This window comes from Schistocerca cancellata, chromosome 5, assembly GCF_023864275.1.
Source record: "Schistocerca cancellata isolate TAMUIC-IGC-003103 chromosome 5, iqSchCanc2.1, whole genome shotgun sequence".
NCBI classification, from domain to species: Eukaryota; Metazoa; Arthropoda; class Insecta; order Orthoptera; family Acrididae; genus Schistocerca; species Schistocerca cancellata.
The window spans coordinates 463,569,399-463,594,686 of NC_064630.1; the positions used below are offsets into that span (position 1 = coordinate 463,569,399).

The window sequence follows — 25,288 nt, forward strand, 5'->3', positions numbered from 1 at the left end:
GAAGACAGCATTTCACAACCGCGATACTAGAAGAAGAAAAAATCTCCATGCCATCTATGCATCTACTGCCAAGATCTAAAACGGAGTTTTATATTCCGGCGCAAAAGTTATGGTTATGAAAGGGGACACAATGTCCCTAGATATTTCAAAACAAACTTAAAGCATTCGTGTAACTCTAATCCTTGCATTAGACACATCACGATTTTGGCTGCATACATACAGCTACTTGTCGTCTGTGTAAAGTTACATAAATGCTTCATTTGAAGTATTGAATAATAACAGCAGCTGAGTAGTATTGAGGCAGACGCAGTGGCTTGTTTTCCAGTAGATTTTCTCCTCGTAGCGTACACATATTGGAGTACAAAACTTTAAGAACGAAAGCAACTTCCGCATATGTCACTGTCAGGTGACGTAGCTCGATGAAACTTTTATCATACCCTCACAAGGGGCGAGCTACGAATACGTAATGCACCCAGGAACATTGGTGAACATGATCGTTTTGGTGGGCCAGGTGTTATGATATGTGGAGGCATGATATTGCATGGGCGTACTGACCTCCAAAATCTTTAACACGGTACATCACCAGTCAACGCTACTGTGACTGTACTCCTTTCCCACGAGAGTCTTTTCACGAGTGCGTTCGGCCCTGACTTCATTTTTATGGATCAGTACTGGTTGCTTCTGTCTGTTCATTTACATAGCTCCATTAAAAGTTCTGCATCACCCCGATGCGTCGTTCAGGTGTCTTCCTATTGGGCTTGTTCCCGTACCGATCGAAAAGTCACTCTTACGTTGTTTGTAAACAGACACACAGTCACCATGAACGTTGCCTATGGGTAGAACGCAGCACTTGAATGGGTTGAACCCTTCATATGAAAGTAAAATACCAATAGCGACGCATTAGAGACGACTGTACAATAGTGAACATCCATCATGCCCCGAAGGAAAAGTTGGTCGACATGTACACCGGAGTCGAAGTGATGCGGTGCGGACAGAGTCGGTTCCACTGAGAAGCACCGCATAGGCCGAATCTACGACTTTTGAGTCAAAGGAACCGTGGACCGCGTGTTCCGGAACAGCATTCCGCATTCGAAGAGGCTATAGGGCGCCTCATATTGCATCAGTTAGAAGACGACTGCCTCATGTGAATCTTCATTCCGACTACCGTGGCGTCCACCACGTCGTACACTACACCACCATGGACACTCACAGTTGGGCAAGAAATCATGCAGACTGGACGCCCCGGGATTGGCGTCCGGCGTTTTTTACGGACGAAACTAACTCTCTGCACCCTGATAATCGCAGACAAGGTGTTTGGAGGCTACCCAGTAATACCGAACACCTCACCTCAAACGTTGTGTCCCACATGTGCAAGAAGGTGCGGCACTACATGGGTCCACCGCAACCTCTCGTGGTTGTTGAGGGCTCTATGCTACAGGGACGAGGGTCTACAACCAATAGTGAAACCGTGTAGCCAACATTTTGCTAGCAGTTTCGTCTTGATGATAACTAGCGTGCTCATCGTTTTGTTCTTCGTGAAAACATTCCTTCAGCACTCTAGAATCACCTGAACTAAGTGGCCTGTCTGTTCCCCCTAGATGAACCCAAACCGACGTGTGCCGGATTGATTGAAAAAGAGCTGCTTTTGGGCGTCGACGACGACCACGTACTCTGTGCGACTTACGCAGAATTACCATTGAAGAGTAGGGCAAATTGGACCATGATCTTATCGACGGTACGCCACGACGGATTCAAACCCCCATCGGAGCAAGGGGATGTTCCACTACGTATTGACGTTGCTGCGGAAAGGTCCCCGCGGGAAGCAGGAGATCTTTTAGTTACACAAGCTTTTGATTTTTTTAATAATTGCAAATGAATATATCCGCGTATCTAGGAGCCTATTTTTGCTTTCTGTGCCGTGAATTTCGAAACAAATTATGTTGCAAAAATTTGCATGTGTGTGTATGAATTCACTCGTTCCACATTCATGATGGGATTTACGAAATACGATGTGTGAATGAACGAAATTAACTGCGTAATGGCGACTCAAGAGTAATGTTTGATCTGTAAGTTAGGCAGAGGTTGGCCCAAATACCCTAGTGTTCGGTAGTCTGCAGTCTTTTGCCGATTCAAGGCTAGAGAGCGTAGCTATCACGAAAAGTTCAACAGTAGTTCGGTGACTAGCGAACAAGAAAAAATTACAATACAAAAACTCATTACTGACTACTGTTTGTACTAGAATTAACGTCAATTTTCTCAACAGTAGCAGCATTTCACTGCGTTTACAACGCTAGAGAGAGTAATCCTCTAACGCGGGGAAATTATGTGAACCGTCACTACGAACAATATATCAACAGCGTAAGGCCGCGTGACAGGCCCCTTCACTGTAACGAACTAAGGGGCAGGCTTTGTGTGCACTCCACGAGAAGTTCCATACGATGAACTGGCATCCTGCCGTACCAGCGGACAGAAAGTGCAGTCAATTTCACGCCCGGCAGCATTAAAGCAGGCTGGTGCGCGGAAGCGACACAACAAGAACGCGGACAAAAAGTTGACCGTGTGGCACGGGCGTAGGCCATTAAAGACTGCGCACAGAATTTTCCCAGCCAATTGGTAAAAGCAAGATGACAGGCCAGCGGAAGGACTATATTCCACGGGAACTCTGACAATCTTGCATCAGTTTAAACGCCTTAAGCAGACTCAGCAAATGTCTTACAATCATGACGGGCACAGGTTGCACGACAGACCATAAATGAATCTTCTTAAAAATAAGAATACGCTACCGGTTGCAAAAGACAAAGTGTACAGTCCTGCTAGAAACTTCGCAGATCAAATGTCAGGCACGATAACACACTGTGCCTCTGTGTCATTCTACAACTTCCGAGGAGAACACAGCAAGTGGCATAATCCTATTTCCCAGAAACTTCGCTCAGTGAAAGAGGGGTCAAATTAAGCTAACACGTGTCTCGGCTTATCCGTACATATCCGACCGTTTTGAGAAAACAGCCGGCCGCGGTGGTCTAGCGGTTCTAGGCGCTCAGTCCGGAGCCGCGCGACTGCTACGGTCGCAGGTTCGAATCCTGCCTCGGGCATGGGTGTGTGTGATGTCCTTAGGTTAGTTAGGTTTAAGTAGTTCTAAGTTCTAGGGGACTGATGACCATAGATGTTAAGTCCCATAGTGCTCAGAGCCATTTGAACCGCCAGTTACATAATTTGCTTGGGTAATTGCACATTTATAGCAAGGCGTATGGGCGAAGTGCACCTCCATGGACATTTTCCCTCCAGGCCCGCAACAAAACTCCACGGAAGCCACAAAGGAAGCTTTTGTCATTTGTCGTCCGAAAAGAATTCAAAACATCAGTTTCTCCAACGTCTATTAGACGCTTGTGGATTGAACACTCAACTGCCGCCGGCGATGCTTTATGAAACAATTTGCAACAGTACGAGTCTGAAAAGAAGCTGTTCTTTTCGGTTCAACTTAACACGAATCACGAAAAACATAGCTCATCATATCTTTCAATAACTGGAGTACACAGGTGATTTCCCAGTAGTTCTTTTGTTTCTATACAGTTTGGTACGCGAATCAAACAGTTCATTGTAATTAAAGTAATGATTGGAATCTGAGGTCTCTGTAGTCCGACATTAACTGTTTTTCCACATCTTTTTCAGTGGTGTTCTATAATCGACCATTTTAATGACACTTCGACATCCAAACATTTAATTTTTTATATACCGACAACGTAACAAAGCTACAAATACAGGATGATACATAATTCCTATTCCAGCCTTCTAGGTGTTGTAGAGGGGACTTAGTAGATGAAGTTTTGATAAGGAACCCATGTCCGAAAATGTACCATTTTGATATATGGCTCAAATGGCTCTGAGCACTGAGGTCACGAGTCCCCTAGAACTTAGAACTACTTAAACCTAACTAACAAATCCATGCCCAAGGCAGGATTCGAACCTGCGACCGTAGCGGTCGTGCGGTTCCAGACTGAAGCGCCTAGATCCGCTCGGCCAACCCGGCCGGCCATTTTGATGTAAAGTCAGTTTGAGGATCCTATCACTTTCGTATCTCCCACTTCACTTCACGGTACGCACATGGCATGGGCAATGTTTTGAGTAGTTGCCCTTGGTTCTTTTCTACGCGACGAAGACGTTCTCTTCAAAGACGACAGTGCAATGCGCATCCGTATAGCACCACAAACCCTCATAGTTTCGAACGTACCAATTTCTCGCAGCCGTTGTTGTAGCGGGGCGAAGGTGTTATGTGATGTCATAATTACAACACTTACGGAAGACGGCGCCCTCTTCTTAGTTTGTGTACGTACCGTGAAGCGGGCGATTTGAAAGTGATCCGATCTTCAAACTGATTTTACACCCACACGGTACATCTCCAGACACGTTTTCCTTATCAAGACTTCGTCTGCAACGTCCCGTCTACAATCCCTAGAAGCATTTAAGGGGAATTTTGAATCACTTCGTAGATACGAAAAGGAAGTATCCTGAATGGTTTTCATCCGTCCTTACCTGGTAACAGCTCGCTCCTGTACGGGCGGAAAGGTGTAAGCCCAATTTATACAATTTATAAGGAGACATCATTCTATCTGACATACAGTGTGTCCGGGCTAGAGGTGTACAGAAACATTTGTTTATATTTCAGTGCCTATTAATGTTCACAACTTTATTTGTCCAACATTTTACGCATGAGCTCAGACATTTTTATGCATGTTGGTACAGTTCAATGTGGGCAACGTTTGTAGCTTGACAGATATCGAAACGGTACTCCACTTCTCGCCCATGTTCATAAGTATGACAGGTGTTATGGCCACTACTGCGGCGTAGATCCCTTGTCTCATATCAGACACAACTCCAACCCTGACACGGTAAAAATGCTCTTGATAAACCCCCATGCACTGCTTGGGGGGAGGCGCACCATCCTCCTGAGAAATGACGTCCGAAGGCACCTGTGGAAGTGCATGGTTGAGATAGGGTGCCCCGTCACTGGCATGCATGCGCCTTGAGACTCATAGCTATTCACGAAATGGTGAGAATAGTGGCTCTATCGATCGCATATTTACCCAACAATATAAAACGTTTGTGTACACCTCTATCCCGGATACCATGTATACTAAATTAGTGGTAAGATTTATTGAGCACGCAATCGTACCTAAATAATAATTGAGGAAGAAGCAGGGCACTTAATTAAGATGTTCATATTGGGTTATGTTAACCCCAAATGGGAGAAGAGCGTCCTTGTTCAAGTATTCGAAATGGACTTATACGCGTTTCCTCAAAGTTGTCATTACTCCCGATAAGAGTGTGATAAGAGCTCTTTTTTTTTTTCGTACTTCTGAAATCAGAGACTTTTGTCCAAACAAGAGCGAGTTACGCTTCGGACTGTTTCGTTTTAGCTGTTTTTGATTTGTATGTTGAGTACTGTTGAAATGACATGGACCCTTAGCAGTGGAGTAAGTTACAGTACAAATTCTGCGCCCGCTTCACGTGTTGTATATATATATGAACTGAAGGAGGATCGTGCCACTCGAGGATATCCGCTTACGCGGAAGAGGCTGCTCAGCGTAAAACCCGACGGTTCGGGAAGGCACCAGCTGCACATGCACCGCGTTGTACTACACCGGAGCAATGCTCGCAGGCTTGTAGCGCTGGTGGCGCTGTGCAGCGAGATAAAGGTCAAGTGCGCGCAATTACGGCCAGTTTAAAAAGCTCCCCTCCCGGCGCGCCCGGTGCCTGCTGCCTGGTTTGGCGGTGTTCCAACTGCCGGCACACCACCCGTGCTCCTTGGCGAAAAGCGCAGACTGTCGGCCACCTCGCCCGACGCGTACACGCTCCCGTACGCCCGAGAAGTGATACAGTTAGAACAGTCAGTGATGCTGGCTGGCTATGTACATCGTTGAGTGGTGTGGTACTCAAGACATATTGTCGACTCACATATGTTTTCGCGATTTCTTCTATACTTTACTGAAACAGTTACACACTTGGTAGAGTGAGTTCAAAGAGAGCCCCCCCCCCCCCCAGAATTAACTGTCCTGAAAAAATTGGCCAAGTGCGAGCAGGACTCGCGCACTTTGGGTTCCGTGCAAACTTAATTACGTACTTATCGGTCCTGGGAATTCCAAATCTATATCAAAATCTCTACAGTAGTTCTTGAGACTATCCGGAATATACAAAAAAGAAGCGAATAGGGGGCTTCGGTTTACCATATGTAGACAGAGAAGATTTAACGATATTTTTTATTTACTTACTAAAACATTACTATAACTTATATTTTGTGTTTGCATGCAGTACAATTTTTTTTATTATATTTCTGACGGATGGTGAACGCAATGTAAGATCTAATGGCAAAAAGATATTAGATCATATACCTTAATATGTGACATCAGTTACAACTTAATACGTCTGTCCATTCCTGATAAAAACGGGTTTTCATTTGATATAATTGCTAAGTAACAATTTTCGGATTTATTTTTTACTTGTTCTTCTAAACTTCGCTTCTTACCATATTTCATGACACTTATGTCAACGGGAAGTATCCAACAGGTTTTGATGAGCGATTTTGCGATTATCAGAATCTGTGACAAAAATGGCCGTATGGTTTGATTGGAGTCGCGTTGAAGCTTAATTTTTTTTACACTGCCATAGACCACAGTATGTGACAATCTCAACGTTATACGTCTAACCGTTCCAGAGAAAAAGAGTTCTTAAATGTTGGTCCGACATATGGACAACAAAGCGATCTTTAAAAGGGTTCCGTTTTTACCAACTGACGTACGGAAACCTAAAAATGAGATAGGATATCAGGATTTGAAGCACGAATATCCATGTCGTGTGACAGTACAAGAAAAGGCCACTGAAGTCATAGTAAGCACATGTACTGTCTCGCGTTAACAACATGAATGCCACTAATAAGTCAATAAATACACCGAAACTAGATTTTCGTCAAACGATAGTCTCAAAAGCGCAAATATTCATTTGTTTCGACATACTATGAATTTTACCCATCAACCTTCATTACCTCTCAATGATGTGGAGATTCGCCAGAAAAACTTGGTTCTGATACTGTAAGACTTGCACCAGATGTCTTTTAATTAGACTTGCTCTAGATCACTAAGCCAGACGAAATTATTATGATTACCAATCAAGCTAATGAGGATATAATCCAAATTAAATAATTTCGTTACTGCAGGTGGGAGCAGTATTGTCGAAGAGCAGACAGTCATGCTTGAAAAGGTTTTGAGTGTAGCTTTGCATGCACCTATAAAACAGGCAAGACACAGAGCATATGGGGCAGAAAAACTACATGGGCCATGTAGTCGTTTTTACTCCTTTTTGTCTTCATGTTCTACGATTGTGACATGGGCGCTATGTGCATGGTTGTTTTTTCGCCTCCAAACAAACCAAACCAACAAACAAACCTACCACTAGACACTCTAAAATGTCGGTCACATTGACATTTTAATCTAGGTATAATGTTCCAATTCCAAAGAAGGTGGTTGATAGCAGGAGTGATTACTACCAAACCAACAGTTAAATAATTCACGGCTGCAAAAGCCGATACGAAATTTTTACAGAAGACTGGAAAAACTGGCAGAAGCCGAACTCCAGGTAAGATCAGTTTGGGTTCCAGAGACACGTAGGAGCACACGAGGCAATACGTATCCTACGACTTATCTCGGAAGATTATTTGAAGAAAGGAAAATCTACATTTATAGCCTTATTAAATTCTTGACGAAAACAATGTTGACCGGAATACAGTCATTGAAATTTTGAAGGTAGCATGGAAAAAGTGCAGGAAGCGAAAGATGATTTACAACTTCTACAGAAACAAAACTGTAGTTATAAAAGCCAAAGGACGTGAGATGGTGTCAGTGGTTGAAGACTAAGTGGACAGAGTTATAGCCTATCTGCGATGTTACTCATCGCGAACAGGAAAGGAAACACAGGAAAAATTTCAAACTGGAATTCACGTTTAGGGAGAAGATGACGATGACGACGTAATTCTGTCGACGAAGGCAAAGGATTTCGTAGAGCAACTGAAGGGATTGGATGTCTTTACAGTAAGTAATAACATAACCATCAACAGAAGCAAAACAACGGTAATGGAAGACTTGTCCATTAACGCTAATGTTACCACCAGTCAGAAACCTGAGAAACCATTTTTTGCAGCGCGGGCCGATGCGAGACGCGCAGGAAGAGTGTCACTGAAGTTCTAGAAGGTACCAATAGGGATGTGGAGCCATGCCGGCTCCGTGTCATGGCCAGCTGCGCTAGGTTTCTCGGTTAAGGATACACGGCGCCAACAGCCCGATCGAGGTGGACCACAAATTCTCGACCAGGTTTAAATGCGGAGAGTCTGGTGGCCAGGTGAGTACGGTAAACTCATCATGGTGCTCTTCGAACCCCGCACGTACACCACGAGCTGTGACACGTTGCAGCGTCCTGCTGGTAGATGCCATGGTAAAACAAACTGCATGTAGGGGTGGTCATGGTCCTCCTCAGGGATAGATACATACTTGTGTTGATCCATTATGCCTTACAGAATGGGATCACGCAGGGAAGACACTCCGGCCAGGGCCCTTCCGATCTACTGTTGTAGGATATTTTCTTCCCCACGATTCAGGCCGCACACACGAACGGCCATCTGTCCGACGAAGCATAAAACATAATTTATCTAAAAAGGCCACCTATCACCATTTCGTGGACGTCCAGTCGCGGTACTGGCGTGAACATTCCAGTCTTCGTCGCCGATGAACAACAGCAAGTATGAGTGCATAAACCAGACACCTGCTGCAGAGGGCCACACGCAGCAACGTTCGCTGAACGGTCGTTGAGGGGACTCTGTTGGTAGCCACTTGATTCATCTGGCCGGTCAGTTGCTCAACAGTTGTATATCTATTCGCCCGCACTCATCTCTGCAGCCTTGGTTCATTCCTGTGATCTATAACCCGCGTGCATTGTAGTTGCCTCGACGCAGGATATCTATAGCGCCATTTTGCCATGCATGATATACTTGAACCATGGCGGCACGGGAGCCATCTACAAACTTAGCCGTTTCGGAAATGCTTCCTTCCACCCTTGACCCGAAAACCAATAATCATGTACTTTTGGACGTCAGCTACATCGCTCCGTTTCCGCATTACCAGAACGACTGCACTGCTTTCCCCATCCCCCAACTTCCTTTATACGGGTGTTACAAAAACGCTACGGTCGCAGGTTCGAATCCTGCTTCGGGCATGGATGTTTGTGATGTCCTTAGGTTAGTTAGGTTTAACTAGTTCTAAGTTCTAGGGGACTAATGACCTCAGCAGTTGAGTCCCCATAGTGCTCAGAGCCATTTGAACCATTTTTTTGTTACAAAAAGGTACGGCCAAATTTTCAGGAAACATTCCTCACACACAAATAAAGAAAAGATGTTATGTGGACATGTGTCCGGAAACGCTTAATTTCCATGTTAGAGCTCATTTTAGTTTCGTCGTCCACCTACGCTCAATGGAGCACGTTATCATGATTTCATACGGGATACTCTACCTGTGCTGCTAGAACATGCGCCTTTACAAGTACGACACAACATGTGGTTCATGCACGATGGAGCTCCTGTACATTTCAGTCGAAGTGTTCGTACGCTTCTAAACAACAGATTCGGTGACCGATGGATTGGTAGAGGCGGACCAATTCCACGGCCTCCACGCTCTCCTGACCTCAACCCTCTTGACTTTCGTTTATGGGGGCATTTGAAAGCTCTTGTCTACGCAATCCCGGTACCAAATGTAGAGACTCTTCGTGCTCGTATTGTGGACGGCTGTGATACAATACGCCATTCTCCAGCGCTGCATCAGCGCATCAGGGATTCCATGCGATGGAGGGTGGATGCATGTATCATCGCTAAAGGAGGACATTTTGAACATTTCCTGTAACAAAGTGTTTGAAGTCACGCTGGTACGTTCTGTTGCTGGTGTTTCCATTCCATGATTAATGTGATTTGAAGAGAAGAAATAAAATGAGATCTAACATGGAAATTAAGCGGTCCCGGACACATGTCCACACAACATATTTTCTTTTTTTGTGTGTGAGGAATGTTTCCTGAAAGTTTGGCCGTACCTTTTTGGAACACCCTGCATACTATCCACTGCTAGTGCTGCTACCTGCCGTCTGTGAGTGTTTTACGTTGACGTCGAACAAAGGCGGTGGTTACATTAATCTGACAGGACAGTGTAAAATAAAAATAAATGTGAATGAAATTCCGGCTAGCTGTAGAGTGGTACAGTGTTGGGGAGGCGTGCAGCCGCCCGCCACTGTCGGCTGTTAGGTGTCCTCGGTCCGCCGGATACAGGACGGCAGCTCCGAACAATGCGCCGGCCGCAAGGTCGCGCTAAGCCGAGCACGAGCTGGCGACGCGGGGGGGACTTTTGGAAGCGGTCCCACGGCGCCACGGACGTAACCTATCTCAACGCCGCCGCCACCGCCGCCGCGCCCAACCGCACCTCCACCGCCCTGTGCCAGGCATCGGGTTGCCGGAAGACGCGCACATGCTTGGCCACACGGCCCTTCCGTTTTTCACTCCTTCCCACTCCCACTTAACACTCACAGGGTGTATACGTGGACAAAGAAAAAAAAGTTCCCGGATTTCCCGGTTCAGTAACATGTACACTGCATGTTTTCGTATTACGAAAGTATAAATTCGAATTCCACCGAACACCGCATGTTACTTTCCGAAGCATTGAAATCGAGATTGTGATGCACTTTTGTAAGCCAGTCATAGCTCCTGTCACGTGATTTTCACCAGCCGATGATACCAGGTATACAGCACTTATGACACGTGATGAAGTCAGCCAATAGCAACATCACTGTAAAGTAGTGCGAACACACAAACAGAAAAAGTTAATGATTTAAATTAATATACATAGGATTGCTACAAGAAAAGTAAAGCTTTCACTTATAATATTGTTCTATAAGTTTAATACGCTGGAAGAGAAGCTAAGCTTTCATATATAATGTTGGTCTTTTATGCGCGTAATTTAAGATATATTACACAAATGTACCATTAAAATGTTTAAGAACGACATAAATGTCTGTTCTTCTAGGCTCAAAATTCATCTAAATGGCTCGTCATCGAACAGTTTATTTTTAAACGAGAGTCAAACGCTCTTTGATTTAAGAAATTCATCGTACATTCTTGTACGTAGTTCAACTTGCGTAAAAGGAAATTTTCTTTGATAGTAACGCTTTTCAAACCATCATTCGGAATATTTTCCCGCGACCTGTTAGAAATAGATTCGTTTCTGCAGTTGCCAGAGAGCGCCAGATGACAGGCGTAAGGAGCCGTATGTTCGTACGTGTACAACATTAAAAGATCTTACATTAAGTCATAAAAGAAACAAGACATTCGAACCTGCGGCTGCTTACACAGCCAACAACCACATTTCTGTAGCCAGAAGAACGGCGCATGGCATGATTCCGCTTTTAACTGCTAAAACGAATCTAATGTAAACAGTTGTGACGTCACGCTCATCGGAGGCAATTTGTTGTTACGAATCATTGCATATTCTTCCTAAAGCCTTTGACAAATTTTGCTGTTGGCAGACGCTTGTATGAGCACTTTTTTTTGTTGATGTATATGGCGCAATTACTTTGCAGTTTAAGTTTTATTTTCGTTTTTTCACTCGTTCGTGTTTTATTGTTGAAGTATTATTTTGCAGTAGCGGGATACAGTAATATTGTTTGTTAGAGTATCGGTTCTTACCAGTCAAAATTACTAAAATTTGACTGAAAACAATGAAAAATTCCCGGAACTCTAAAATATTCCCGGGTTTTCTCCCGGGTCGTATACATCCTGCACTTAGTAGGCGCCATACAGAAACATTTTGAGCCATTCTGGATGACGTTCTAAGGCATTGTACTGTAACTGCATCTACACCCCTCAAGCGGAGGGTATTTCAGCTACCACTACCCCCCCCCCACAACCCCCGCCTTTCCCTGTTCAATAATTGGTGCGTGGGAAAAACGAGTCGATGAACCTCCGGAAGAACTCTAAATTTCTCCTGACTTCTTTCGTCGTGGTTATTTCGGGAGACATACGTGGGAAAAAGTAATATGCTGCCCGACTCCTCCTCCAACATGTGCTCTCCGAATTTCAAGAGCACATCTATCTGTGATATACAACGTCTCTTGCAGTACCAGTCACTGGGATCTGTTGACTATCACCGCATCGCTCTCGCGTTTACTAAACGACCCCGCGTTCTTTGTACGACTGTCTCCTTTCACGTACAAAAGCATTATTCATAAATTTAGTACCAGAAGGACAAGTGATTTACACTATTCATCAATCAGCGTTAAATTAATGGAACTACATGGATTATATTTCTATTATGTGAATGTGCAGACTGAAGAGACGTTTGAAAATTTGTACCAAGGACGCGATTCGAAACTCGGTTTCCTGCTCACTAGGCAGGTGCGTTAACCACTGCACCACCCTCGCACAGTGGCTTTACATACACAACTGCGCTGACAACTCTAGCACACCTCCCTCTCTCAATGTTGTTCGCGTTGAAAGGGAACACCAAAGTAGCTAAGTCGTGAATGGGAATTGAGATTGATAGTCCTTGCAGTTGTACAAAGCCACTGTGTCAGCGTAGCGTAGAGGTCGGAACATCTGTCTAGTGAGCAGCAGGCCCGGATTCGAATCCTGGTTTGAACCAGGCTCTGAGCACTATGGGACTTAACATCTGTGGTCATAAGTCCCCTAGAACTTAGAACTACTTAAACCTAACTAACCTGAGGACATCACACACATCCATGGCCGAGGCAGGATTCGAACCAGCGACCGTAGCGGTCGCGCGTTTCCATACTGAAGCGCCTGGAACCGCTCAGCCACTCTGGCCGGCTCGAATCCTGGTCTTGGTACAAATTTTCATTAGTCGCTTCAGTCTGTATATGAACACACAGATGACTGAGGCTTGAAAAGGTCTCTGGAACCACATAATTGCATTGATTACAGCATCTATGTCTGGGTTTCAGGCAGGATGCCCCGTTTCGTAAGCTGCTGAGGTGCTATTCCAAGAGAGTTGGAGAGCCTCTGCAAAGCTGTTCGAGTTTATGGGAATACCAAGTGGGCTGATACATGAATGGGAATTTGGACTGAGGCGGGAGATGTGCCAGTTGTGCAAAGCAACTGCCCCAGGATGGAGCAGTGGATTGCACATCTGCCTAGTGAGCACGAGACCCAGGTTCGAGTTCTGGCCTTGGAACAAATTTTCATTCGTCGCTTCAATCTGCATATACACATACTAAAATTAACTGTACCAAACTGAGATATCTCTGCCTGGCAACACCTTGCACACCATAGAAGAATTCCTGTATGTTAAATGGGAAAATGAATACAGTGGGAAATATGCAAATGGCAGCAACCTATTTATAAGCTCTGGTTACTATTTTAGAAAAGTTTACAAACACTTCCTGTCATGAACAATGAGACCATGCAGATTTCCATTAACAACATCCGTTCCGGTTATTATTCAATGGTGCGTACTTAATAATCCAAATCTACGTAATTCACTCACATTCGAGAGACTGCATGAACCGACTATTCATCCGCAATGCGAGCTTAGTTATGTCTGTCCACCATTCCAAACCATGTGGCCCTTGTTCGTCTGTCTCCTTGCTGTGCACTTGCGTTCATCCTGTTTGAACTGGTGACTGGCAGATCAAGCAACGCTAGTGCTATGTAAGTCAGTTTCTAACAAGGCATGTACTCATTATTTTCAGTTTCCGTTCCTCATCTAGTCAGTCTTTAGAACTACCAAATGTTGGTTTACATACTTACGTAAATATCGTAAAAATTGTATTTAATAGCAGAGGTCCCAAATAAAATTTTTAAAAATTACGGATATTGGAGCACTATGTATCTAAATAGCGTATTTTTTATCACCACAATATTACAGTAAAATGTTGGGATAGCAAACAGTGTATCACAAGGATACTTGTAATGTTTCGAACGTTTGTGGTCAGCTAGGGTTATCTACTTTGGTCTAGGTCGCGAAAACGGATGACGATATGCAGGTCGTAAGTGAATGCAGATCCTGACGGCAGGCACGTAGTCGTCAGAGTACTCTTATCAGAGCACAAGGTCAGCAACATGTGAGCTGGCCAAAGTTTCCGCCAGCACATATCTGCCCGCGGCGAATCATGCAACATGGCACACTGCGCGCACTGTATCGCCCTGCCGTCCTTCGCTTCCACAAAGTGTCATAATTGACAAACAAAGCGCAACAGGTCTTCATGAAGGCCAGCGGACCAGTACGGACAAACTGCACTCGTGCTGTCAATGACTGTTTATTCAAAATGCCCTTTCACCGGACGGCGGATTAATGGTGTAAATACAGTATTACACACACGTGAAGTGCAGCAACCAATGCCTTCAGTCACAAATATTTATATTGTGTTGTTATGTTGATCAGCGTGGCTAAAGCGCCAAGTATAATTAGTTGGTTACATCATTTCTCTTGCTCTTGAGAAAGGTGAGGTCTTAGAAATGTGCGTCTTTGTTACGATAAGGATAGGTGTTAATTTTTATACAGTGAACGAAGACTAAAAAAGATTATGCCTAACGTTCTCATTTCATCATATAGTATATTAGGTCTGCAGCTTTGCATCCGCAGTTTATTTCCTCGCAATAGGCTTTACAGTGAATAGCTCTCAAAAAGTTTACGATTCAGAGTATTGGCTATCTCTGACCACTACTTTCTCCTATCTTTCGGACAACACACGAATCTCAAGGTGAAAGAACTAGGCATCTCTTAAGGAGAACTAATTCTGCACTCGTTAATATGATCGGAAGCGGTGGTCAGCCAGGCCATGTGTTTATGGCAGAAAAAGGTGGCAGTCGAGGGAGAACACGGCGGGTAGGGCAGGACTTGTCATATCAGGGTTTCCAAGCACATTTCGACAAGTTTTGCGACATGGGGTGGAGAACTGTCATGCCACAATCACTTTCTCGTGTCTATCGTTGCATTGCGGCCGTTTTGTGCTAGGCTCAAATCCATCAAATACTTTCGCTAATCCCATGTGATTGTTTTCGTCGGTTGCAGTAGCTTCGAAAACCTCTCTTAAAACGCCATACCCGTCTACGGCGTCAAAATCACCGTTCTTGAAGCGTTGAAACAATTCTCTGCACTTTCTTTCGCTAATAGGTGCCTCGCCATAGGTCTTAATCAGCATCGTATGAGCCTTAGCCGAAGAATTCCTGATGTTGAAGCAGAAAATTAAAACGTACAGCAAATGTCGAGAACTGGGCTCGTAAGCTGACATATTCAATCGAGAACAATTGTCAATCACAATTCGACTAATATTATCATTGCGGTATGTTTACAAATGCCTAAACTTACTGTACGACACGACCGACCACCTGCACCACCACTTGCCGTTACTGCCAACTGTTGTACCGTAGACCTACCAGTAACACACGAATATTTGCGTCCGAATCTACTCGTCATTATGCTTCCCACGTACTGAATCCACAAACAGTACTCTCGAGGCAGTTCAAATTGCGTGGGCGGCTTGTTAGTGAAAATTATTAAGTAACTTATAATAAAAATGGTAAAAATGACAACATGTACACTGATCCTTCGTCATAATTGAAAAGCACAACCATGAAATCAATATCATGTTTTTAGTTTTCCTGTACCTTTCCTTATAACGCAGACATGAAATCACTCAGGATAAAGAGCATCTGACTAGAAAGTCAATGACTAATCTGCTGCACTCTACACGACTTCCTTTAAAGGCTTGTATATTACGAGGGGTCACTTGAGAATAAGAACTTGTTCGGAAGCACACATCCTTCGAATTAAAATTTCTCCATTTTTCTAAATATTTGAAAGTAAAATAAAGAAAACTACTAATAAGAAAACTGGCAAAAAAGGATGGTGTCACTTATCTGAATTACGTCTTGTCTGCATAGCTACATAAGTAGGAGTACGGGTGGTTTTTTGGACTTAATGGTGATCGAGCTAACGTCGTCTTCATTTATTAAAGAGTGGCGGCGTAAAATGATACATCTACATCCAGCTACCACGAGGCCCGGCTGAGGGAAAATCTTCAGACAGAATCCAACCACTCAGAATCTCCTTCCACCCCTCAACTCATATTATGTCTCAAATTTATTTATTTCCGTTCCATTCATTCTGAGAAACACCCACAGACAAGACGGGAAATAAAAAATAAAATAAAAATCTTCCATCCACAACTGCACGCCGTGTTTCCTCCCCATGTTTAATTCATACAGCGCGGGGAGCAACATGACTGATGAGACTTCTTCCCCCCAATATAATCAACAACGCGCGTCCAGTGTCGTATTTCTCACCGAGTCGAGGAGCGCAGAGTGAGAAGCCGACGCCGTGAACACGTATGGCCGTGTCCGCCCGGTGTGGAAAATCTGTTTATTATGCGAGGAGAACCACTTAATCTGTGTCAGTCACACTCGGCGGTTCGGCATACGGCTGAAACAATTGCTCTAGTGGGGATGCGAGATAACCTTTTGTTTCTCCCTAATGACAGCTATTGTGTTGCTCGCAGGCGGCAAACGACTCGCAATTATTGGAGTTATTTTCTGAACGTCCACTATATCATAGGACATACCGAGGGTTACCGCGTGGCAAGATTATGCTTGAAGATTTAGTAGCACAATAAACCCACATAGAAATGTTTGTTATACGAGCTAGAAGAGTTTGTTAAAAAATGCCGTACATGTTCAAATAAAAAAAGGAGAGCTGCAGCAAGTGGACGTTGAACCCTTCGTGATTGCCACACATTAATACTAGATGGCAATGTATTAGCTGTATTAAAGAGAGAGAGAGAGAGAGAGAGAGAGAGAGAGAGAGAGAGAGAGAGAGCAAATAAACATAGTGCTCACCGAATGCTATCCGCAATATCGGCTTGTGATAGCTAGAAGAACAAAAGAAATTGTTAACTTCTTCGATATGTAAATAATGATTCATTATGTTACACACCAAAGAGATTTATTTACAGTGATACCCCAACCCGCTAAAAATCTGACGTGTGAAGTCCCCTGTATGGGGCAAAGCTCTGTCTCTAGACCAATCTTGACGTCTTAGTTCTTCATATTGATCTCATGCGTAAGGGTCGAATGTCATGTTACGTCAAATGGGGCACAGAAACCATTACACTTTGTCTACAACCGCGCAGCTGAACAATGCAGGCTGCCTGGCTGCGTGCTCCACGCTAGCGTCCAACGCGTACGAAGCCTCAACAAACGACAGGTTGAAGTTGGGCTCGACTGAAAACCCAGTATTTTGCAGCTAAGATAGCCGGGTGTTCACTTGTCCATTGCATCTGTTGGATGTACGCCACTAGTCCATCCAGTTGTAAACAGCTTTGAAGTACTAACGTACACGGATGCACTTCGGGCGCAGTGCTCTTGTGTCTGGTCGAAGCTGTATGGTCGATTACAGCTGTGTGGTCTTGACGGAGCTCGTCGTATGCTATGCTAACACTGCTGTCCAGTTATCTGCTGCTCACAAAGTACGTCTCTTTCGACGTCGGCGAGACTTACATGCACTTGCCTTAAAGTTTCTACTTCACCCGACAGCTCTTCAATGTCTCAGCTTTCTCACCACACAAGAAACAACGCAGCTGGGCCTACATCCACTTCATCTCCCCGGAACCTTTATCACTTACTGCGTTTACATAGTTCTCTACAGTCTGAGTTCGCATTCATATCAAAATGAAATAAAATTACTGTTTAACGTCTCGACGAAGTGGTCGTTCGTTCGAGCCATTCTTTGTGGATATGGCAATTTTCATAAACATTAGTTATTGGTGGCAAAATGTCGTGGGAAGCCAACGGGACACAGGTCGGTTGTCGACTGCTGAAGCCTAAGCAGTGCATTTGTCTTCTTACAGCCATGGTAGAGAAGGGCTCCCGATACTCCACATTCGAATCGATGGTGAAACGACTCACATCGCCCGGTATCGCTCTGCTGAGGGGCTACATGATGTCCGATTGTCACACACTTAACTTCCGGTACGGCGGGTTACTCGTCTGGAAACACTGTCTCCGTGATACTGAAGGTCAACTGTTGACCTCGGAAACCAGAATTCTTGTATCACCTCCGATATCCTATGACTCCTGCATGTTGTGCCGATTGCCGTTCGAGGGCAAAGTCGTGGAACTCGCGACGAGGTACCGTGTTCACTACACACCTGACTAACAAACTGTTCAGTTGTACAAGTGTTTGACAAATCTGGTTACACCAAAAACACAACATATTTCCAAGCCCAATATGACGTAGGCAGCCTGTTGGCATTCGAAACAGCTTCCAGTAGTCTCGGAATGGATAAACAGGTTTCCTGTATAGTTGTCAAGGGAATCTTGCACCATTCTTCCTACAAAATAGTGGAAAGTTCAGGTAACGATGCTGGAAGTGGATAATGATCACGCACCATTCTCTGCAAACCAGATCACAAAGACACAATAAAAATGAGATCTGGTCACTGTGATGACCAGGGAAGGTGCGACAATTCATCCTCGTGCTCAGAAAACCAGTCCTCGATGACGCGTGCTGTGTGAAAAAATGGCTCTGAGCACTATGGGACTTAACTTCCAAGGTCATCAGTCCCCTAGAACTTAGAACTACTTATGCTAAACCTAACTAACCTACGGACATCACACACATCCATGCCCGAGGCAGGATTCGAACCTGCGACCGTAGCGGTCACGCGGTTCCAGACTGAAGCGCCTAGAACCGCTCGGCCACCGCGGCCGGCGTGCTGTGTGAACTGGGGCTACGTCGTTCTCGAACACAGCGTCACCATTGAGGAACACACACTGCACCAAGCGATGGACCAAATCAACCAAAATAGTCACATAATCCTTGGCAGTAATGCGACCTTGTAGAGTAAAAAACGGCGCCCGTGGAATACCACTACATAGTACCCCTACCATATTTCAGTCTGGAGACGTAAATTTGGCCAGGACTTGGAAAGAATGCGCAGCAAGACATTCGACCAAATTATTTCCTTCGAGTGCTCCATAGTCCAGGTTTGATGGTTTTGGCAGCACGTTTGTTGCAGTCATTTGCATAAATGATGAGTGGTTTTGGAATTCCAGCTCGCCCTGCTTCTGGAGCTCCCTTCGTGTTAATTGGTACTGCCAAGGTTCACGAATGTGACGCTCAGTTTTTCATTAGAATCCTCTTCAATGACTGTGTCACGATCAAGCAATACAAATTTTAGTCCGCGTTGATTTAGCGGATGATGATTTTCCGTTTTTCCTGTATGCGGTATAAATCTTCGATCGGTGACTCTGGAAACACCATACACTTTTGCTGCGTTGCGTACGGAACACCCGCCACACTAGCATCAACAATTTGACCACGCTTAGCTCCGACATTATTCACTCATAACTACACAGAGAACTTGACTACCACTGAGACTTGCAATATCTTGAGGACATTGCGCAGGTGCCGTTCGTGGTCAAAGTCAATAGCCCAACCCGAGAGCTTGGCTAGCATCTGCATTTATGTTCACTCACTCATTTCGAGGTGTTTCCATCCTTTTATCAAATCCCTCTTGTGTCTGCACTCGCATCATGCTGCATCGAGACTACATTAAGGCGTCCTACATGGCACATAGAAATACGATACCCACGGCACGACTTTTATGCGGTAAGTTTGGAGTGTATCACTTTTTCTTTACAAATTCCTACTTCTCGTCCACTAAGAACTGCAGCACAAGCTCAGTTCTCTGAAAGAAGTGGCCATGATGCTGAGGGAATCGCAAACTATGCCCTGGATTAGTGCAAGGGAAACCAAGAAAAACCTAGACTACAACGACTGAGTCAAAATTCAGACAAATGTTCTTTAGAACTTGAGACTACTGTCTGAAGATGCAAGATCACACATTCCGTCTGTCTGCGAACAAACCGCGCCAAAAATACAGTAGCAACCGACTCATTTCTACGGCAGAGGATCACATACGAAATAAGGCACTTCCTATCCAGTACTGGTTCATACATATGCTAATTGTACCTCGTTTCCGCTTTGTTCACGGCCCTGTTAATGTCTTGTACTCTTTGGTATCATCTGTTTTTTTTTTAACACAGTGAATAAACACTTTTCTTAACGTACGACTCGCATAATAAATACTTCAGTGGCTTTTTTTAACGAAGCTCTAACAAAAAATTGCAAGTTCCGTGAACAGTATTTGTCGTGTGTAATTTTAGCATATCATTTATTATAATTTTATTACACATTACGAAAAGGGTTTAGCGGATTTGTAATAAACCTCAGCATGACGTAAAAAGAATACAATTGCACAAATGGGCATTACTTGGAACGTTGGGATGTAAGGGGTCCAAAATTCACACTCTGTTTGTGGTACGAAGTGCGTAATTTACAACAAAGTCAGTTTTATGCAACACCAACAGCTGCTAATAGAACACACCTTAACAATTTCGATACAACTGATCTTTGGGTACTGTAGCAACCTGAATAACCTCACTCCGACTCTGGCATTGGTAATTACAATCGTAAAATGTTATTTTGCGTGAATGTCGTCAACGGTAAAACGTCTTTACATAATGAGTAACGACTTGTTCACTTCTGTCTCCGCTACCTTGGAAGTTTTGATGGGGGATAACATTATTTATAATCTGATTTTAGTTATTTAACTTTCTTTTAAAATTTACAAGCTGTGAGAAACCACATGTACAAAGTATATTGCAGTATACCAGTAATGGGGCAAAGGAACGTGGAATTATTTTCGCGTCTAGCAGTTATTCAGATACCGCTAGTTAAGTGTTACTTTGCAATGCCTTTCCTGCAACACTTACAATTTTCTTCATACAAAACCCGATTACTGGTTTTTGTGTAGCTAGCATAACGCCGTATTGTTTGTGCACCGCTAAAGGGGGCGACTAACACTCAACGGAGGTATCCGACAACACGACACAGACCAGTTTCAGACCTTAGTACATCATCCGTTACAGTATCCGAATGGGCTCAGTTAATAATACCTGTAATTTAATTTTTCTCTTTGGAATTGTACCGAAAATGCGCTCAGGAATTCTCCTCCATCGTTTGTGACTGCAATATTTTAAGACTCAGTGAGTTTAGCGTTCCGTCGACGTCAAGGTAATTGGAGAAGAATCGATAGCCCGGAATGGAGAAAGGGGTCGATTACACTTTTTACGGAAGAACCGATACCATCGTCTCGTGCGAGTGGCTACAGGCGATGATTTGCGAGCATTTTTGCCAAAAAGAATTAGCTGACAAGGCTGGGAAAGTGAAAATCATTATTTGCTTTGTTCGGGATGCCCGAATACATCCGTATGTGCGTTGGAGTGCTGTATGGAGGCTCCCACGTTGTATGTCAAAATGCTTTCGCAGTTAATTGTCTAAACAGTGAGAACCGTGTAGACAACGTAACAAAGTGAAGCCTCTCCCCTTCACATCTCTCGTGTTCCTGCTCTCACGTACGTTACATAATCCTCGTGCTCGTGAACTAGCGGCTGTGTTGTGGGACACGCCAACTCTACGCTCATTGACGGCACGAAAAAACTCGTCTCCGGTTTCCCGACAATGTCAACAATGTTCTGTGGCAGCAGTTCATATTCAAGTGATCAGAAAAAACATTATGACCACAGTCCACCGCGATGTTAGATGCCGCCTGGTGGCATTCCAGGCATGTGACGTGGTGGCAAAAGCAGTCCAGACATCGACGGGGGATTACCCTAGCGAAGATATGGGCTGCAAATGGGGAAATCCATTGAGATAGGCGTCTTTGACAAAGGGCAGAATATTATTACGCAGAGCCTATGGACGAGTATCTTGAAAAAGGCGAAGTTGGTCGAATGTTCACGTACTACTGTCGTGAGCAGCTACGGAAAGAGGTAAAAGGACAGTGAAACTACCACTAGGCGCCACTGGTTGGACTTCCACGACTCTTCACAGAATGTGGGGTTCGGAGGCTTGCCTGCTGCTCTGTAAAACAGGATGGGTGGTGATTTGTGGCATAATACTGGTGCACGCAAAGTGTTTCATATTGTTCATCGTACAATGTTGAGCATAGAGCTTCGCAGCAGACCACCCCCACGAGTTAACGTTTGACCCAACGGTATCGTCAATTACGACTGCAGTGGGATGGGACCACCGGGCTTCGAGCGTCGATCAAGGAGAAGTGATGGCTCTTCGGGTGAATCACATTTTTGCTCCACTACGTCGATGGTCGCCTCCACGAACTCCGCCTTTGACTCCCCCTACAATTTTTAGCCTTCAACACTTCCCAACATAATCAGATTAACTGTTCCTTGATGACTCGGGATGTGTCCTTACACCGTAGCCCTCCTTTCAGTCAAGTTTTCCCATAAATTTCTTTTCTCCCACATTCAATTCAATACTTGTCTATTAGTTACCCCACTGACACATCTAATCTTCAGCATTCTGCTGTAGCACCACATTTCAAAAGCACTTCTTTTCGTCTCGTTTATACCGCGTATTATGCACATTTCACTTCCATATAAGGCTATTCTTCGACAAACATTAAAAAAAAAAAAAGTCTTTATATCAGACGTCAAAACACTTCTATCTTACGGCAACATTTGTGCGAAGTTCAATATCGCCTCGATTACAAATTAATCACAGTACTTACAGGCGTATCTTAGCTGGCGAGATTGCAGACTCCGCGATATGCAACGGGAAATTCAGTTACCGGCCGGGACAGTAATGCGGCAAGTTTTCCACGGAACCTGATAACGGCGAGGCGGGGTTATCTGGTGCCGGCGCGGGTTTCGGGTTGCCGGCAGACATTAGGGTTGCGATGTTATGCGGGCTGCCTTGCTCGCTCCCTGCGGCTGCGTCTCCGGCTGACCGCCCGCCGGGCCACATCCCTCAGCCAGCAGCAGAGGCGCTCTTTTAAGGTTTCAAGTTGCTCCGTCAGCTTGTCCTCCAGGAAGGCCATGCGGGCCCACCTGACTGCACTTGTACGGGCGAGCTTTCGGGTTTCAACCCCAACGCTCCCGACGAACTCTTACATAGCGTGTCGCCTGCGGCAAGTTGTGGACACGACTCGGTCACAGATTAGTAGTATTAAACACGGGAACGCGGACGTATTAGCCATAATGTGGAGAAATCAAAACTGGCGAGGCAGCTGATAAACAGAAGATCAGAACCACAGAGCTATCAGTATATTCCTCTGACTACTAAAATTGCAACAATGATCTCAAATAAGAAAATTTTTCTTATTGTACGTACACTGAATAGGAATTAAGGATTGGACTCGTAAGTGATTTGGGGTTATCCATGTGAGAAACTTAGTAGTTCACGCTGTTTCTACGCTACGTCAGAGTTCATTAATCGTGGTGACTGGTGGCCTGACAGTTTTTCGGCACCCATGATAGTATATTTTCAGTTGGCGAGAAATCTGGAGATCGTGTTGGCCTGGGCAACAGTCGAACAACTTCTGTTTCAGGCAGATTCGGGCAGCATGGGCGACATGTGGTATTGCGTTATCTTGTTCAAAAGTATCATCACGACCTCGAAGATATTGCACAGCCACTGGCGGCAACGGGACAGAAATGTAGAGCCTGCTGTCCAAATTACCGGCTTTGCGAACCCGAGGTGATCGTGTTGTGTACCCAACAACATCCACCTTACCACCTCGCCAGGTGCTGTTCCCTTCCGTAGGTAACGAATGCGATATGGCAACGTTAGTCTTCCTAGTAGCCTCCACACACTGATGCTTCCGTCGTGATGGTGTACTGTACGCTGAACCAGGACTCGTCTGAAAAGAAAACATGAAGCCACTGCTGTGATGACTGTTTTCGTTGGGCGCATCACTGTCGGCACACTTCTGGGAAGCCAAGCAATGGTCTCCGTGTTGACAGTCCGTGCTACAACAGACGTCGTTGCACTGTCCGCGAGGATAATTGTTTTGCTGGAAACAAACACAAGGTACGTGGCGTGTCTACGGACCTCCATGGCCGAGCGAACAATGTATCTGATGATGATGTTTGGTTTGTGGGGCGCTCAACTGCGTGGTTATCAGCGCCCGTACAATTTCCCAACCTTTGCTCAGTCCAATTTCGCCACTTTCCTGGATGATGATGAAATGATGAGGACAACACAAACACCCAGTCATCTCGAGGCAGGTGAAAATCCCTGACCCCGCCGGGAATCGAACCCGGGACCCCGTGCTCGGGAAGCGAGAACGCTACCACGAGACCACGAGTGGCGGACGAACAATGTATCTGTCCTGTCAGGTGCTAGTCGTGTGGGGCCGTAGAGCTCCTTCATGGTGGTGAGTATGGACCTCCTGAACCCATCGATTCCTTATTCGCTTGACAGTCGTGTGATTCAGACCAAGATAAGCACCAGTATCGTGGAACTATAAACTGCAGCCTCAACAGGCCACTATCTTTCCGCTGATGAATTCCAAGATGTATTGCTTACACGAGGCATAAACACTATTTTCTCACATACAAGCAACGTTCAAATTAAGAGTTCTGATTAAAAAACCGGGAACATAATCTGTTCTTGCATACAGAATACAGACTGTGTTACTCCTACTTTGCGTGGTTGTGTTGAAATGCTAAGCATTCACACATTTAAAACGCGGCACACTTCACACGAATTTGCCATTTGTTGCAGGGCGTCTTCTTGGTGTTTTAGTCCTAATGGCCAGCAGTGCGTTTTGGAGGAAAAACTATGATACCACACCGGCTTCCTGGGCACGTGGTGGTGAGTAAGCGTCATTTAATTGTGCCTTCACTTATTTGGTGACTAGGGGAGATAACTGTGTGGCGAACACGCGTAGTCTCGCAAATAAGGGCAGTGTACTATAAGGAAATCTGAATAAATGATATCGAGTTACCAGTCAGTAACAGTGTCGTCTCGAAGAAACATTTCAAGAAGTTCCCAACTCATCATCTTCAGGCAGAATGAAAAATCTTGTAAGTTGACGAATAAGGAAGTTATAGAAACGTTGCTTCAGAATCACGCTGTTATTTGGCCGAAAAACATCGTTAGTGGAATTAGCTGAGATAACCTGGACTCTCAAACGTGACACAGTTCTAGGGATTCGAGACAAATAGTACACATTCCCTGATTGTCTTTTGTTACTGCGCGGTTCAACGTTCATCATGATGTGGATGTAGTACTATATTACATTGTGGAATACATTTGTAACATACACTTTTGAATTCTTTCTAAGTGTCTCATCGCTTGCTGCTAGAAAAACGCCACATACGCACGGCACA

General features: G+C 44.7%; 1 protein-coding gene across 1 annotated transcript in view; it reads right to left on the bottom strand.

The window, feature by feature from the left end:
* Positions 1 to 25,288, bottom strand: part of LOC126187505 (max dimerization protein 1-like) — a 687,089-nt gene that overhangs the window by 613,296 nt on the left and 48,505 nt on the right. The gene's annotated exons all lie outside the window — the stretch shown is intronic.